General features: G+C 48.8%; 1 protein-coding gene and 1 long non-coding RNA gene across 2 annotated transcripts in view; one reads left to right on the top strand and one right to left on the bottom strand.

The window, feature by feature from the left end:
- The window catches only part of LOC116984427 (zinc finger protein 721-like), a 71114-nt gene that overhangs the window by 33849 nt on the left and 21643 nt on the right, over positions 1-15622 (top strand). The gene's annotated exons all lie outside the window — the stretch shown is intronic.
- Positions 77-7213, bottom strand: LOC116984376. Its single transcript, XR_004415004.1, has 3 exons — positions 7197-7213; positions 6130-6132; positions 77-155 (listed from the first exon to the last, which is right to left on the bottom strand). It is a non-coding gene; the product is annotated as an uncharacterized LOC116984376 (long non-coding RNA).

Genomic DNA, 15622 nt, shown 5'->3' with positions numbered 1-15622 from the left:
GCCGGTCCTGTGGTAAGGGCTTCACCCGCCCTGACCACCTGCTGGAGCACCGGCGAGTCCACACTGGCCAGCGCCCCTTCACCTGCCCGCTCTGTGGCAAGGCCTTTGCCCGCTCCTCCAGCCTGCTGGCACACCACCACGTGGACAGATAGGCTCTGTTTAGGTAGACACAAAATCCTGGAAGGAATAGGTAATGTTTTTGGTCGAGACCCTCCTCAGTCTCGACCCGAAATGTCACCCAGTCCTTCTCTCCAGAGATGCTGCCTGTCCCGCTGAGTTACTCCAGCAATTTGTGTCCTTTTTTGTAAACCAGCATCTGCAGTTGCTTGTTTTATACCATTCTGGTTAACCATCTCTGCACCTTCCCCAAAGCCTCCACATCAGTCCTGTAATGGAGTGACCAGAACTGTATACAATACTCCAAATGCTACCTGACCAACGTCCCTTAAAGCTGCACATATACATTCCTCTCTCCTTATCTCACATCCTTTTATCTCCTTATTTTCCCTCGCCTCTGTCACTTACTTCACTCACCTGCCAATCACCCCCTCATCTGTTAAAATAGTGTCAGTCTGAAGGAGGGTCCTGACCCGAAAAGTCACCGATCCATGTTCTCCACAGATGCTGCCTGACCCGCTGAGTTACTGCAGCACTCTGTGAAACGTCAACTATCCATGTTCTCCACAGATGCTGCCTGACCCGCCGAGTTACTCCAGCACTTCATGTTAGAGTCATAGACTGATACAGTGTGGAAACAGGACCATCAGCCCAACCTGCCCACACTGACCAACATGTCCCGGCTACACTAGTCCACCTGCCTGCATTTGGTCCATATCCCTCCAAACATGTCATAGAAACATAGAAAATAGGTGCAGGAGGAGGTCATTCGGCCCTTCGAGCCAGCACCGCCATTCATTGTGATCATGGCTGATCGTCCCCAATCAATAACCCGTGCCTGCCTTTTCCCCATATCTCTTGATTCCACCAGCCCCTAGAGCTCTATCTAACTCTCTCTTAAATCCATCCAGTGATTTGGCCTCCACTGTGGCAGGGAATTCCACGGATTCACAACTCTCTTTATTCTAAGACTGGCCCCTGGTTCTGTACTCGCCCAACATTGGGAACATTTTTCCTGCATCTAGTATGTCCAGTTCTTTTATCTATCTATCTATCTATCTATATATTACTAAAAGTCTGATCTTGACCGCTTTTGGCTCGCTGTGCTGTGATTTCCGAGAGAACGCCGCCACCTACGGCCCACATTTTTGGCCACCCCGCTCAGAGCCCCCCTCCACCTTCCGGTACTGGAGGATTTTTCCCATCAATGAAAAATCAGAGAGATATTAATGTTTTTTTTAAAATCGCTATTCTCTCTGCTGCCCCCGGGAGGGGGGAGGGACTATAAGACCCGGAAGTGGTGTGCCTTACTCAGTCGCAGCAAGATGGAGGAAGCCAGAGGGTCACGTCTCTCTGAGCTCAGAATAACACTGAGCACATGTCTACTAAAGTGAGTGCCCTTAATGTGGTTTGAAAATGAAAATATGGTTGGTTTGAAGTAAAAATGCACTGCAAATGGTTGTTTGGTTTGAAGTAAAAATGCACTGTAGATGGTTATTTGGGTTGAAGTAAAAATGCACTGCAAATGGTTGTTTGGGTTGAAGTAAAAGTGCACTGCAAATGGTTGTTTGGCGGGGTTTTGGGTTGAAGTGAAAAGGCACTGCAAAGGGTTGTTGGGGGGGGTTTGGGGTTGAAGTGAAAAGGCACTGCAAAGGGTTGTTTGGGCAGGTTTTGGGTTGAAGTGAAAAGGCACTGCAAAGGGTTGTTTGTCTAAACTTGACAACTTCCTGTTTGTACTATATTGATTTTAGGTAAAACACTACCACTTACGGCTGTGATTTTTGCCCATCTTACTCAGTCCCCCTCCGCTGCTCAGGTGCAGAGGATTCTTCCCATCAATGAAAAATAAAAGTGTTATTAGTGTTTAAAATATCTTGAGAATCTCTCTCCTGTCAATCATGCCATGAAAGTCACACCTTTTCTGGTGGAAGGAGGAGGGATTATAAAACCAGGAAGTGTGTGTGTGGCTCAGTCTCTGCATGATGGGGGAGGGAGAGGTCACAACTCTGTCTAAGCTGTGAATCAATTGAACACACTGAATGTCTAATGAACTGTGTGTGGTGTTTTGTGTGGTTTCATGGTGGTTTCACCTTGCTTGAAATGGTATGAAACTGCACTTGAATTTGGTGGCCTTGCACCCTGCTTGAAGTGGTAGGAAACTGAACCTGAATTTGGTGGCCTTGCACCCTGCTTGAAGTGGTATGAAACTGCACTTAAATTTTGTGGCCTTGCACCCTGCTCCAAGAGGTAAAAAACTGCACTTGAATTTGGTGCCCTCTGTTGAAATGTTACCCCTCAGATTCCTATTAAATCTTTTCCCCTTCACCTTGAACCCGTGTCCTGTGATCGTGGATTCCCCCACTCTGGGCAAGAGATTCTGTGCATCAAACTAAATTGTGTTCTATGCAAGATTCCAGCATCTGCAGTTTCTCGTGTCTCCCTCACCTATATCCACCTATCACTTCTGAAGAAGGGTCTCAACCTGAAACATCACCCATTCCTTCTCTCTAGCCTGTCCCGCTGAGTTACTCCAGCATTTTGTATCCACCTATCACTTGCCAGGCTTTGTCCAGCCCCCATCTCTCTTTCCCAGCTTCCTCCCCCCACCCTCTCCACTCAATCTGAAGAAGGGCCCTGACTCAAAACGTTGTCTATCCATTCCCTCTAAAGCAGTGGAGGAACTCAGTGGGTCAGGTGGCATCTGTAGAGGGAAGGAAATATAAGGCGACCATTCCCACCTCCTTTCCAACTTTCTCCACCCCCACACCAAGCAGTTTAAAGAAGGGTCCTGATCTAGAATGTTCCCTGTCCATGCTCTCCAGAGGTGCAAGTTACTCCAGGAGATTGTGTCTCTTTTTGTAAACCAGCATCTGCTGTTCCTTGTATCTAGACTAGGCGTGCATTTCACCCTACACTTGCACTCGGTCCGCCAAGAACTGCTGAATCTCCCGGTTGCCGACCATTTTAACTCCCCTACACATTCCCACACTGATTTTTCTGTCCTGGGCCTCCTCCATTGCCAGAGTGAGTGATACACAAACTGGAGGAACAGCACCTCATAGCTTACAGCCCAATGACGAACACTGAATTCTCCAATTTGAGGAGACTCTCCCCTCCTCCAAATGAAATCCTGGAGTCTGTCCGGACCCCAAATATTTTTTCCAGCTCCCCCCCCGCCCCGACTCCATCAGTCCAAAGAAGGGTCCAGACCCGACACGTCGCCTGTCCATTCCCCTTCAACGTGCCGGTAGAAGTCAGCAGGTCAGTCATCCGTTGTGGGAAACGGATAGAGAAGTGTTCCTAATATAAGCCCTCAGGCCCTGTCAAGGAGCAGACCATCAACAGTACCAGCATCTTCTCATTCATACTGTACCCAAGTGAAAATGCAAAAGTGAGCCTAGCTGCACACAGTCGACTGCTCACAGTACCAGCTGGCTCCATGCATATCTGTAGCCGTAGGGCAGTCGGACACCTCCCCACTACTTCAAAGATAGTTCCTGCAGCTGGCAATATCGTTTGGCCGCTGTTGTATTTTATTTGTTTAATGGATTTGATTAGATTAGGAAATTTCCTTTCCTACAAGGGTCTTTCCTCAGGAGTTTCTATAGCAACATGCCCGCTCTTGCCTTTAGGAAGAGAGTGACAATTTGTACTGCAAGGTGTGACTGACAAATAATGGATTAGCTGTACAAAATAAAGATCCATTGATTCAATTGTGGTCAAATCCCAGTGAACAGTGTCAGCTTTTTCTAATGCAGCCATCACCAATGTTGCAGAGGAGAATGAGTAATTATTATACACACTGTGCACAACATACTTTTTTGATCGCAAACAGTGTTACATTTAGTTTCAGTCTATTCTTCACCAATCATCACTATTTGAAGCTATTCAATGATGAACATTGCTTATCTCTGTTGATAGAAACTTTTAGCTGGTTACTACACCAAGTGGGACCCGTTGGGTCCCGTCCCCCAACGCGGGGGTTGGGGGGGTACACGGCATCACACAGGAACGCTGGTCCCCGAATGCAATATTCCACCACTCACCCATAGCTCCCAACTGCGCAGACGCGGCTGACTGGTTCCCGCTGTGACATAGGAGGTGGAGGCATCACTGTTCAGGCTAAATGGTGACCCGTTGGGTCTGCTCCCCCAAATGCAAGATTCCACCACTCACCTGTTCCCCCAATGTAAGCCATTCCCCCCAACACAATATTGCACCACTCACACATAGCCCCCAACTGCGCAGGCAGTAGAGAGGTAAGGGAGGCAGAGATGGAAGGGGTGGGGGTAGAGAGAGGGGGATAGAGTGGGGGGGGGGGAGAGGTTAGAGAGGGTGGGAGTGAGCGTAGATGGAGAGGGGGCATCTTCCTCCCCCACCTCTCCCCATCCACCTCCTCCACATGTAGGGTGTGGAGTGAGAGAATTAATTTTTGTATGCAATCATTCCCTCTCCTTCGCTCACTCTTTCACCCCCCCCCCCCCCCCTCCTCACCTCTCTCTCTCTCCCTCCCTCCCTCCCATCTCTCAGGGGGAGAGAGATGGGGAGAGAGAGGGGAGGAGAGAGGGTAGGAGAGAAAGGGGGCAGGAGAGAGTGATGGGGTGGAGAAATCATGGTCTATTTTCCTTTTTTTAATGCATATCATCGTCTAATTGCTGGGTTTTGGTGCAAAAAGCTTCACTCTAAAACATTTAGTTCCAAGCATATATACACAAATATATTTATATCTGTCACTAAGCACCCACAAAAATATCTTGCAATAATGCTCTTTGGTTCAGAGGTTTGGTACGTTGGCCCCAGCCCTGCACTCCGGGCTTTGCCCAAAGTTCTGGGCTTCTGGGCCTGTGTGTCGTAGGCTTCAGGGATGTTTTATAGGCTCCGGGCCTGTGTTGTAGGCTTTCGCCTAAGTTCTGGAACTTCCGACCTATGTTTCGTAAGCCCCAGGCCTGTGTTGTAGGCTCAAGGCCTGTGTTATAGGCTCCAGGCGTGTGTTGTAAGCTCTGAGCATGTGTTGTAAGCTCTGGGCCTGTGGTGTAGGCTCCGGGCCTAAATTCTGGGCCACAAGACTGTATTATAGGCTCTGAGGGCTGTCTTATCACCCCTCCATCAGGCTGTCAGCAGAGAGCAGAAACATCTCCCTGTCTCCCCCTCACTCTCCTCCCCCTCACTCTCTCCCCACCCCCTCTCTCTCCCCCCTCTCATTCCCCCTCCCCTCTCTCCCCCCACTGTCTCTCTCCCCCTCTAGATTTCCCTCCCCCTCTCTCTGTCGCCCCTTTGCTCCACATGGAAAACAACTCCTAGCATCCATCCAGCCAACTGAGACAAAAGCACACTGGATAGCCACCAAGTGGTCACAGGAGTGGAAGGCAACCTCATCTCCATTACACAACTACATCTCTTCACCAGATAAAAGCTGTCCAGGGTCTGACCTCCCCAGAGGAGCATGGGTGAAGCTCAACAGACTTGGTATTGGAGTTGGGCGTTTCAATGCCAGCGTGTGTAGATGGGCGCTCCGCCAGAGCCAATAGACAATAGGTGCAGGAGTAGGCCATTCGGCCCTTCGAGGCAGCACCACCATTCAATGTGATCACGGCTGATCATCCCCAAACAGTACCCCGTTCTTGTCTTCTCCCCATATCCCTTGACACGGCTATCTTTAAGAGCCCTATCTCGCTCTCCCTTGAAAGTATCCAGAGAACCGGCCTCCACTGCCCTCTGAGGCAGAGAATTCCACAGACTCACCACTTTCTGTGAGAAAAAGTGTTTCCTCGTCTCCGTTCTAAATGGCTTACTCCTTATTCTTAAACTGTGGCCCCTGGTTCTGGACTCCCCCAACATCGGGAACATGTTTCCTGCCTCTAGCGAGTCCAAACCCTAAATAATCTTATATGTTTCAATGAGATGCCCTCTCATCCTTCTAAACTCGAGAGTTGACAAGCCCAGCTGCTCCATTCTCTCAGCATATGACAGTCCCGCCATCCCGGGAATTAACCTTGTAAACCTACGCTGCACTCCCTCAATAGCAAGAATGTCCCTCCTCAAATTAGGGGACCAAAACTGCACACAATACTCCAGGTGTGGTCTCACTAGGGCTCTGTACAACTGCAGAAGGACCTCTTTGCTCCTATATTCAACTCCTCTTGTTATGAAGGCCAGCATAAAGTTGTCGATATATTAATCTGATGAACGTTTGTCAACTATCAATATAGGCAGTCTTTGATTGTGTTAATAATCTGTATGTTTATTTTTATTATTTTGAAGTAAAACTATTTGTATAATTTAAAAACAACGTGTGGTGATCCGCTGCACTGCAGGCCCGTTCAGTTTGTGGTCAACACTCCCACCGTGTGGTGATCCGCTGCACTGCAGGCCCGTTCAGTTTGTGGTCAACACTCCCACCGTGTGGTGATCCGCTGCACTGCAGGCCCGTTCAGTTTGTGGTCAACACTCCCACCGTGTGGTGATCCGCTGCACTGCAGGCCCGGCTAATTATATCTACGGGCCTGCAGTGCGGCGGATCACCATATGGTGGGAGTGTTGACCACAAATTGGAGCGACCTATTATATGAATTCAATGCACATTGGAAGTTGCTGTCTAAAAATTAGATTTAATTGTGCTCTTTACTGCAAACTGTTTGTTTATTGCTCTGTGGCCCATTTCCTTTACACCCATTCCCTCGATGCCAACATTTGTAACCAGGGAAACAGAAAAATAGGTGCAGGAGTGGGCCATTCCGCCATTGGTGTGAATATTGAAGACATACACAGATCGGTGATGTTTCAAAGTTAATGTGAACTAGTCATTAACCACTTGTGTGAAATGGTTAATGATAACTACCCTAAGCAAAGCATGAAAGACTTTCAGGTGAAAGGAAGCCGTGTGTGATGTGTAGAGTGGTTATTCTTTGAGCTTCGGACTGGACAGATAGTTGTATATGGATGCTCTTGCTCAATAGACACAAAGTGCTGGAGTAACTCAGCGGGTCAGGCAGCATCTGTGGGGAACATGGATAGGTGACGTTTCAGAGTGCTGGTCGTGACGGAAAAAAACGGCCCCTATCCATATGTTCTCCACAGACAGACACAAAATGCTGGAGTAACTCAGCGGGACGGGCAGCATCTCTGGAGTGAGGGAACCTTCTTCAGACTGAGTCACAGGAGAGGGAGACACAGAGATGAGGACGTGTAAGGTATTACTCCAGCACTCTGTATTATGTCTGGTTAGGAAAATGGGAAGTACAGCGAGACCTGGGTGTCCTTGTACATCAGTCACTGACAGTAAGCATGCAGGTACAGCAGGCAGTGAAGAAAGCGAATGACATGTTGGCCTTCAGAGCGAGAGGAGTTGAGTTTAGGAGCAAGGAGGTCCTACTACAGTTGTACATGGCCCTGGTGACACTACACCTGGAGAAATGTGTGCAGGTTTGGTCTCCTCATTTGAGGAAGGACATTCTTGCCATTGAGGGAGTGCAGCGTAGGTTCACAAGATTAATTCCTGGGATGGTGGGACTGACATATGTTGAAAGAATGGGTCGACTGGGTTTGTATTCACTGGAATTCAGAAGGATGAGCGGGTATCTTATAGAATGATATAAAATGAGTGTAGGATTGGACAGGGTAGATGCAGGAAACATGTTCCCTATGTTGGGGGAGTACCGAACTGTTATGGTTCATTTCTTAAAACAGACACCTCGCAATAAGTTAGATCAACCAACACAAGCTTTACTGATCATTTAGCCGGCAAGAGTGCCAGAGGATACAAAGTCAAGTATGCAACACATACTTAACCCTCATGGGCCATCACTCTAATGAACAAAGACATTCAGCATCTTTTTATAGTATTTTGGAAAAGTAGTCACATGTTTATACAGAGTTGGAGCACTGACGTCTAACACATCAATCACAGAGTATACCCATTCAAAGCATTCTTGTCACTAACACAATACTTCTCATGCTATGGTTATATCAATCACAAATTTTAGTTACAAACCCCCAAACAACAGGAACCTAGGAGGCCCGGGGAGCCGTTGGTGAGAGGATGAGTTACCCAAATCTGCAGCGTTCCAGTGCGGCAAGGGCTTCAACCACTCCACCACGCTGCTGGCCCACCAGCGGGTGCATCCCGGTGACCGTCCCGTCACCAGCCCGGTGTGTGGAGATCGCTTTGCCATGACCTCCCACACCCTGGCTCATCAGCACGTGCACACCAGTGGCCAGCCCTACGACTGCCCGTACTGTGGTGAATCGTTTGACAGCTCGCGGGGGTTGCGGCAACACCGGCGGGCCCACGCTGGTGAGCAGCTGCTTCCACTGTGACAAGAGAGAATGGGGGCTGCGGGAGCACCAGCGGATACACACCAGAGAGAGACCCTTTGTGTGCTCTGAGTGTGGCAAGGGTTTCACCCGCATGTCCAGTCTGTGGCAGCACCGGTGTACTCACAGCGGTGAGCGTCCCTTCTCGTGCCGGTCCGTAAGGGCTTCACCCACCCTGACCACCTGCTGGAGCACCAGTGAGTCCACACTGGCCAGCGCCCCTTCACCTGCCCGCTCTGTGGCAAGGCCTTTGCCCGCTCCTCCAGCCTGCTGGAACACCGCCACGTGGACAAATAGGCGCTGTTTAGGTAGACACAAAATGCTGGAAGGAATAGGTAATGTTTCTGGTCGAGACCCTCCTCAGTCTTGACCCGAAATGTCACCCAGTCCTCCAGAGTTGCTGCCTGTCCCGTTGAGTTACTCCAGCATTTTGTGTCCTTTTTTGTAAACCAGCATCTGCAGTTCCTTGTTTTATACCATTCTGGTTAACCATCTCTGCACCTTCCCCAAAGCCTCCACATCAGTCCTGTAATGGAGTGACCAGAACTGTACACAATACTCCAAATGCTACCTGACCAACGTCCCTTAAAGCTGCACATATACATTCCTCTCTCCTTATCTCACATCCTTTTATCTCCTTATTTTCTCTCGCCTCTGTCACTTACTTCACTCACCTGCCGATCACCCCCTCATCTGTTAACATCATGTCAGTCTGAAGGAGGGTCCTGACCCGAAATGTCAACTATCCATGTTCTCCACAGATGCTGCCTGACCCGCCGAGTTACTCCAGCGCTTAATGTTAGAGTCATAGACTGATACAGTGTGGAAACAGGACCATCAGCCCAACCTGCCCACACTGACCAACATGTCCCGGCTACACTAGTCCCACCTGCCTGCATTTGGTCCATATCCCTCCAAACATGTCATAGAAACATAGAAAATAGGTGCAGGAGGAGGTCATTCGGCCTTTCGAGCCAGCACCGCCATTCATTGTGATCATGGCTGATCGTCATGGCTTCTCCCCATATCCCTTGACTCCACTAGCCCCTAGAGCTCTATCTAACTCTCTCTTAAATCCATCCAGTGATTTGGCCTCCACTGCCCTCTGTGGCAGGGAATTCCACAAATTCACAACTCTCTGGGTGAAAACTTTTTTCTCTCACCTCAGTCTTAAATGGCCTCCCCTTTATTCTAAGACTGTGGCCCCTGGTTCTGGACTCGCCCAACATTGGGAATATTTTAGGTACACAAAAATGCTGGAGAAACTCAGCGGGTGCAGCAGCATCTATGGAGCGAAGAAAATAGGCGACGTTTCGGTCCGAAACCCTTCTTCAGACTGATGGGGGGTGGGGGGGAGAAGGAAGGAAAAAGGGAGGAGGAGGAGCCCGAGGGCGGGGGGATGGGAGGAGACAGTTCGAGGGTTAAGGAAGGGGAGGAGACAGCAAGGGCTAGCAAAATTGGGAGAATTCAATGTTGATGCCATACGGACGCAAGGTCCCCAGGCGGAATATGAGGTGCTGTTCCTCCAGTTTCCGGTGTTGCTCACTCTGGCAATGGAGGAGACCCAGGACAGAGAGGTCGGATTGGGAATGGGAGGGGGAGTTGAAGTGCTGAGCCACCGGGAGTTCAGGTAGGTTATTGCGGACTGAGCGGAGGTGTTCGGCGAAACGATCGCCCAACCTCCGCTTAGTCTCACCGATGTAAATCAGCTGACATCTAGAGCAGCGGATGCAGTAGATGAGGTTGGAGGAGATACAGGTGAACCTTTGTCGCACCTGGAACGACTGCTTGGGTCCTTGAATGGAGTCAAGGGGGGAGGTGAAGGGACAGGTGTTGCATTTCTTGTGGTTGCAACGGAAAGTGCCCGGGGAGGGGGTGGTACGGGAGGGAAGGGAAGAATTGACAAGGGAGTTGCGGAGGGAGCGGTCTTTGCGGAAGGCAGACATGGGGGGAGATGGGAAGATGTGGCGAGTGGTGGGGTCACGTTGGAGGTGGCGGAAATGGCGGAGGATTATTTGTTGTATTTGCCGGCTGGTGGGGTGAAAGGTGAGGACTAGGGGGACTCTGCCCTTGTTGCGAATGCGGGGATGGAGAGAGAGAGCAGTGTTGCGGGGTATGGATGAGACCCTGGTGCGAGCCTCATCTATGGTGGCGGAGGGGAATCCCCGTTCCCTGAAGAGCGAGGACATTTCCGATGCCCTGGTGTGGAACGTCTCATCCTGGGAACAGATGCGGCGTAGGTGGAGGAATTGGGAGTAGGGGATGGAATCTTTACAGGGGGCAGGGTGGGAAGACGTGTAGTCCAGATAGCCATGTGAGTCAGTTGGTTTGTAGTGTATGTCGGTCAGAAGTCTGTCCCCTGCGATGGAGATGGTGAGGTCAAGGAATGGTAGGGAAGTGTCGGAAATGGTCCATGTGTATTGGATGGAAGTTGGTGGTGAAGTGGATGAAGTCAGTCAGTTGTGTGTGGGTGCAGGAGGTGGCCCCAAAGCAGTCGTCTTCCTTGGGAATATTCCTTGGGAATATTTTTCCTGCATCTAGTATGTCCAGTTCTTATATCTATAATATCTGTAATATCTATCTTATATTACTAAAAGTCTGATCTTGACCGCTTTTGGCTCGCTGTGCTGTGATTTCCGAGAGAACGCTGCCACCTACGGCCCTCATTATTGGCCACCTCGCTCAGAGCCTCCCTCCACCTTCCGGAACCAGAGGATTTTTCCCATCGATGAAAAATCAGGGAGATATTAATGGTTTTTTTTTTAATCGCAATTCTCTCTGTTGCCCCCGCTGGCAGGAGGGGGGAGGGACTATAAGACCCGGAAGTGTTGTGCCTTACTCAGTCTCAGCAAGATGGAGGAAGCCAGAGGGTCACGTCTCTCTGAGCTCAGAATAACACTGAGCACATGTCTACTAAACTGAGTGCCCTTAATGTGGTTTGAAAATGAAAATATGGCTGGTTTGAAGTAAAAATGCACTGCAAATGGTTGTTTGGTTTGAAGTAAAAATGCACTGCAAATGGTTATTTGGGTTGAAGTAAAAATGTACTGCAAATGGTTGTTTGGGTTGAAGTAAAAATGCACTGCAAATGGTTGTTTGGCGGGGTTTTGGGTTGAAGTGAAAAGGCACTGCAAAGGGTTGTTTGTCTAAACTTGACAACTTCTTGTTTGCACTATATTGATTTTAGGTAAAACGCTACCACTTACGGCTGCGATTTTTGCCCATCTTACTCAGTCCCCCTCCGCTGCTCAGGTGCAGAGGATTCTTCCCATCAATGAAAAATGAAAGTGTTATTAATGTTTAAAAAATGTTGAGAATCTCTCTCCTGTCAATCATGCCATGAAGGTCACACCTTTTCTGGTGGAAGGGGGAGGGATTATAAAACCCAGAAGTGTGGGTGTGGCTCAGTCTCTGCATGATGGGGGAGGGAGAGGTCACAACTCTGTCTGAGCTGTGAATCAACTGAACACACTGAATGTCTAATGAACTGTGTGTGGTGTTTGTGTGGTTTCATGGTGGTTTCACCTTGCTTGAAATGGTATGAAACTGCATTAGAATAGGGTGGCCTTGCACCCTGCATGAAATGGTATGAAACTGCACGAATTTGGTGGCCTTGCACCCTGCTTGAAGTGGTTGGAAACTGCACTTGAATTTTGTGGCCTTGCACCCTGCTCCAAGAGGTAAGAAACTGCACTTGAATTTGGTGCCCTCTGTTGAAAAGTTACCCCTCAGATTCCTATTAAATCTTTTCCCCTTCACCTTGAACCCGTGCCCTCTGATCCTGGATTCCCCCACTCTGGGCAAGAGATTCTGTGCATCAAACTAAATTGTGTTCTATGCAAGATTCCAGCATCTGCAGTTTCTTGTGTCTCCCTCACCTAGATTCAACAGTGGCTGAATGGGAGATGCCAGAGAGTAATGGTGGATGGTTGTTTGTCAGGTTGGAGGCCAGTGACGAGTGGGGTGCCACAGGGATCTGTGTTGGGTCCACTGTTGTTTGTCATGTACATCAATGATCTGAATGATGGTGTGGTAAATTGGATTAGTAAGTATGCAGATGATACTAAGATAGGTGGTGTTGTGGATAATGAAGTAGATTTTCAAAGTCTACAGAGAGATTTATGCCAGTTGGAAGAGTGGGCTGAAAGATGGCAGATGGAGTTTAATGCTGATAAGTGTGAGGTGCTACATCTTGGCAGGACAAATCAAAATAGGACGTACATGGTAAATGGTAGGGAATTGAAGAATGTAGGTGAACAGAGGGATCTGGGAATAACTGTGCACAGTTCCCTGAAAGTGGAATCTCATGTAGATAGGGTGGTAAAGAAAGCTTTTGGTGTGCTGGCCTTTATAAATCAGAGCATTGAGTATAGAAGTTGGGATGTAATGTTAAAATTGTACAAGGCATTGGTGAGGCCAATTCTGGAGTATGGTGTACAATTTTGGTTGCCTAATTATAGGAAGGATGTCAACAAAATAGAGAGAGTACAGAGGAGATTTACTAGAATGTTGCCTGGGTTTCAGCAACTAAGTTACAGAGAAAGGTTGAACAAGTTAGGGCTTTATTCTTTGGAGCGCAGAAGGTTAAGGGGGGACTTGATAGAGGTTTTTTAAATGATGAGAGGGATAGACAGAGTTGACGTGGATAAGCTTTTCCCACTGAGAGTAGGGAAGATTCAAACAAGGGGACATGACTTGAGAATTAAGGGACTGAAGTTTAGGGGTAACATGAGGGGGAACTTCTTTACTCGGAGAGTGGTAGCTGTGTGGAATGAGCTTCCAGTGAAGGTGGTGGAGGCAGGTTCGTTTTTATCATTTAAAAATAAATTGGATAGTTATATGGATGGGAAAGGAATGGAGGGTTATGGTCTGAGCGCAGGTATATGGGACTAGGGGAGATTATGTGTTCGGCACGGACTAGAAGGGTCGAGATGGCCTGTTTCCGTGCTGAAATTGTTATATGGTTATATGTTATTATATGGTTATATCCACCTATCATTTCTGAAGAAGGGTCTCAACCTGAAAAATCACCCATTCCTTCTCTCTAGCCTGTCCCGCTGAGTTACTCCAGCATTTTGTATCCACCTATCACTTGCCAGGCTTTGTCCAGCCCCCATCTCTCTTTCCCAGCTTCCTCCCCCCACCCTCTCCACTCAGTCTGAAGAAGAGTCCTGACTCAAAATGTTGTCTATCCATTCCCTCTAAAGCAGTGGAGGAACTCAATGGGTCAGGCGGCATCTGTAGAGGGAAGGAAATATAAGGCGACCACTCCCACCTCTCCTTTCCAACTTTTTTGATCGCAAACAATGTTACATTTAGTTTCAGGCTATTCTTCACCAATCCTCACTATTTGAAGCCATTCAATGATGAACCATCTCCAGAAATGAGAAGAAACTATTTTTGCCTCCATGCATATCTGTAGCCGTAGGGCAGTCTGACACCTCCCCACTACTTCAAAGATAGTTCCTGCAACTGGCAATATCGTTTGGCCGCTGTTGTATTTTATTTGTTTAATGGATTTGATTAGATTAGGAAATGTTTCCTTTCCTACAAGGGTCTTTCCTCTGAGGAGTTTCTATAGCAACATGCCCACTCTTGCCTTTAGGAAGAGAGTGACAATTTGTACTGCAAGGTGTGACTGACAAATAATGGATTAGCTGTACAAAATAAAGATCCATTGATTCAATTGTGGTCAAATCCCAGTGAACAGTGTCAGCTTTTTCTAATGCAGCCATCACCAATGTTGCAGAGGAGAATGAGTAATTATTATACACACTGTGCACAACATACTTTTTTGATCGCAAACAGTGTTACATTTAGTTTCAGGCTATTCTTCACCAATCCTCACTATTTGAAGCCATTCAATGATGAACATTGCTTATCTCTGTTGATAGAAACTTTTAGCTGGTTACTACACCAAGTGGGACCCGTTGGGTCCCGTCCCCCAACGCGGGGGTTGGGGGGGGTACACGGCATCACACAGGAACGCTGGTCCCCGAATGCAATATTCCACCACTCACCTGTTCCCCCAATGTAAGCCATTCCCCCCAACACAATATTGCATCACTCACACATAGCCCCCAACTGCGCAGGCAGTAGAGAGGGAAGGGAGGCAGAGATGGAAGAGGTGGGGGTAGAGAGAGGGGGATAGAGTGGGGGGGGGGGGGGGGGGGGGTTAGAGAGGGTGGGAGTGAGCGTAGATGGAGAGGGGGCATCTTCCTCCCCCACCTCTCCCCATCCACCTCCTCCACATGTAGGGTGTGGAGTGAGAGAGAATTAATTTTTGTATGCAATCATTCCCTCTCCTTCGCTCACTCTTTCACCCCCCCCCTCTCCCTCCTCACCTCTCTCTCTCTCCCTCCCTCCCTCCCTCCCTCCCTCCCTCCCTCCCTCCCTCCCTCCCTCCCTCCCTCCCTCCCTCCCATCTCTCAGGGGGAGAGGGATGGGAAGAGAGAGGGGAGGAGAGAGGGGAGGAGAGAAAGGGGGCAGGAGAGAGTGATGGGGTGGAGAAATGATGCTCTATTTTCCTTTTTTTAATGCATATCATCGTCTAATTGCTGGGTTTTGGTGCAAAAAGCTTCACTCTAAAACATTTAGTTCCAAGCATATATACACAAATATATTTATATCTGTCACTAAGCACCCACAAAAATATCTTGCAATAATGCTCTTTTGTTCAGAGGTTTGGTACGTTGGCCCCAGGCCTGCGCTCCGGGCTTTGCCCAAAGTTCTGGGCTTCTGGGCCTGTGTCTCGTAGGCTTCAGGGCTGTTTTATAGACTCTGGGCCTGTGTTGTAGGCTTTCGCCTAAGTTCTGGAACTTCCGACCTATGTTTCGTAGGCCCCAGGCTTGGTTCATAGGTCCCAAGCCTGTGTCATAGGCTCCAGGCCTGTGTCATAGGCACCAGGCCTGTGTCATAGGCACCAGGCCTGTGTCATAGGTTCCAGGCCTGTGTCGATGGCTGCAGGCCTGTGTCGTAGGCTCCAGGCCTGTGTCGTAGGCTCCAGGCCTGTGTCGTAGGCTCAAGGCCTGTGTCATAGGCTCCAGGCGTGTGTTGTAAGCTCTGAGCATGTGTTGTAAGCTCTGGGCCTGTGGTGTAGGCTACAGGCCTAAATTCTGGGCTTTGGCCTAAATTCTGGGCCACAAGACTGTATTATAGGCTCTGAGGGATGTCTGATCACCCCTCCATCAGG

The sequence above is a fragment of the Amblyraja radiata genome, chromosome 20, assembly GCF_010909765.2.
Source record: "Amblyraja radiata isolate CabotCenter1 chromosome 20, sAmbRad1.1.pri, whole genome shotgun sequence".
NCBI classification, from domain to species: domain Eukaryota; kingdom Metazoa; phylum Chordata; class Chondrichthyes; order Rajiformes; family Rajidae; genus Amblyraja; species Amblyraja radiata.
The sequence above is the reverse complement of the archived record's forward strand: the minus strand, read 5'-3'. Positions and strand labels throughout refer to the sequence as shown.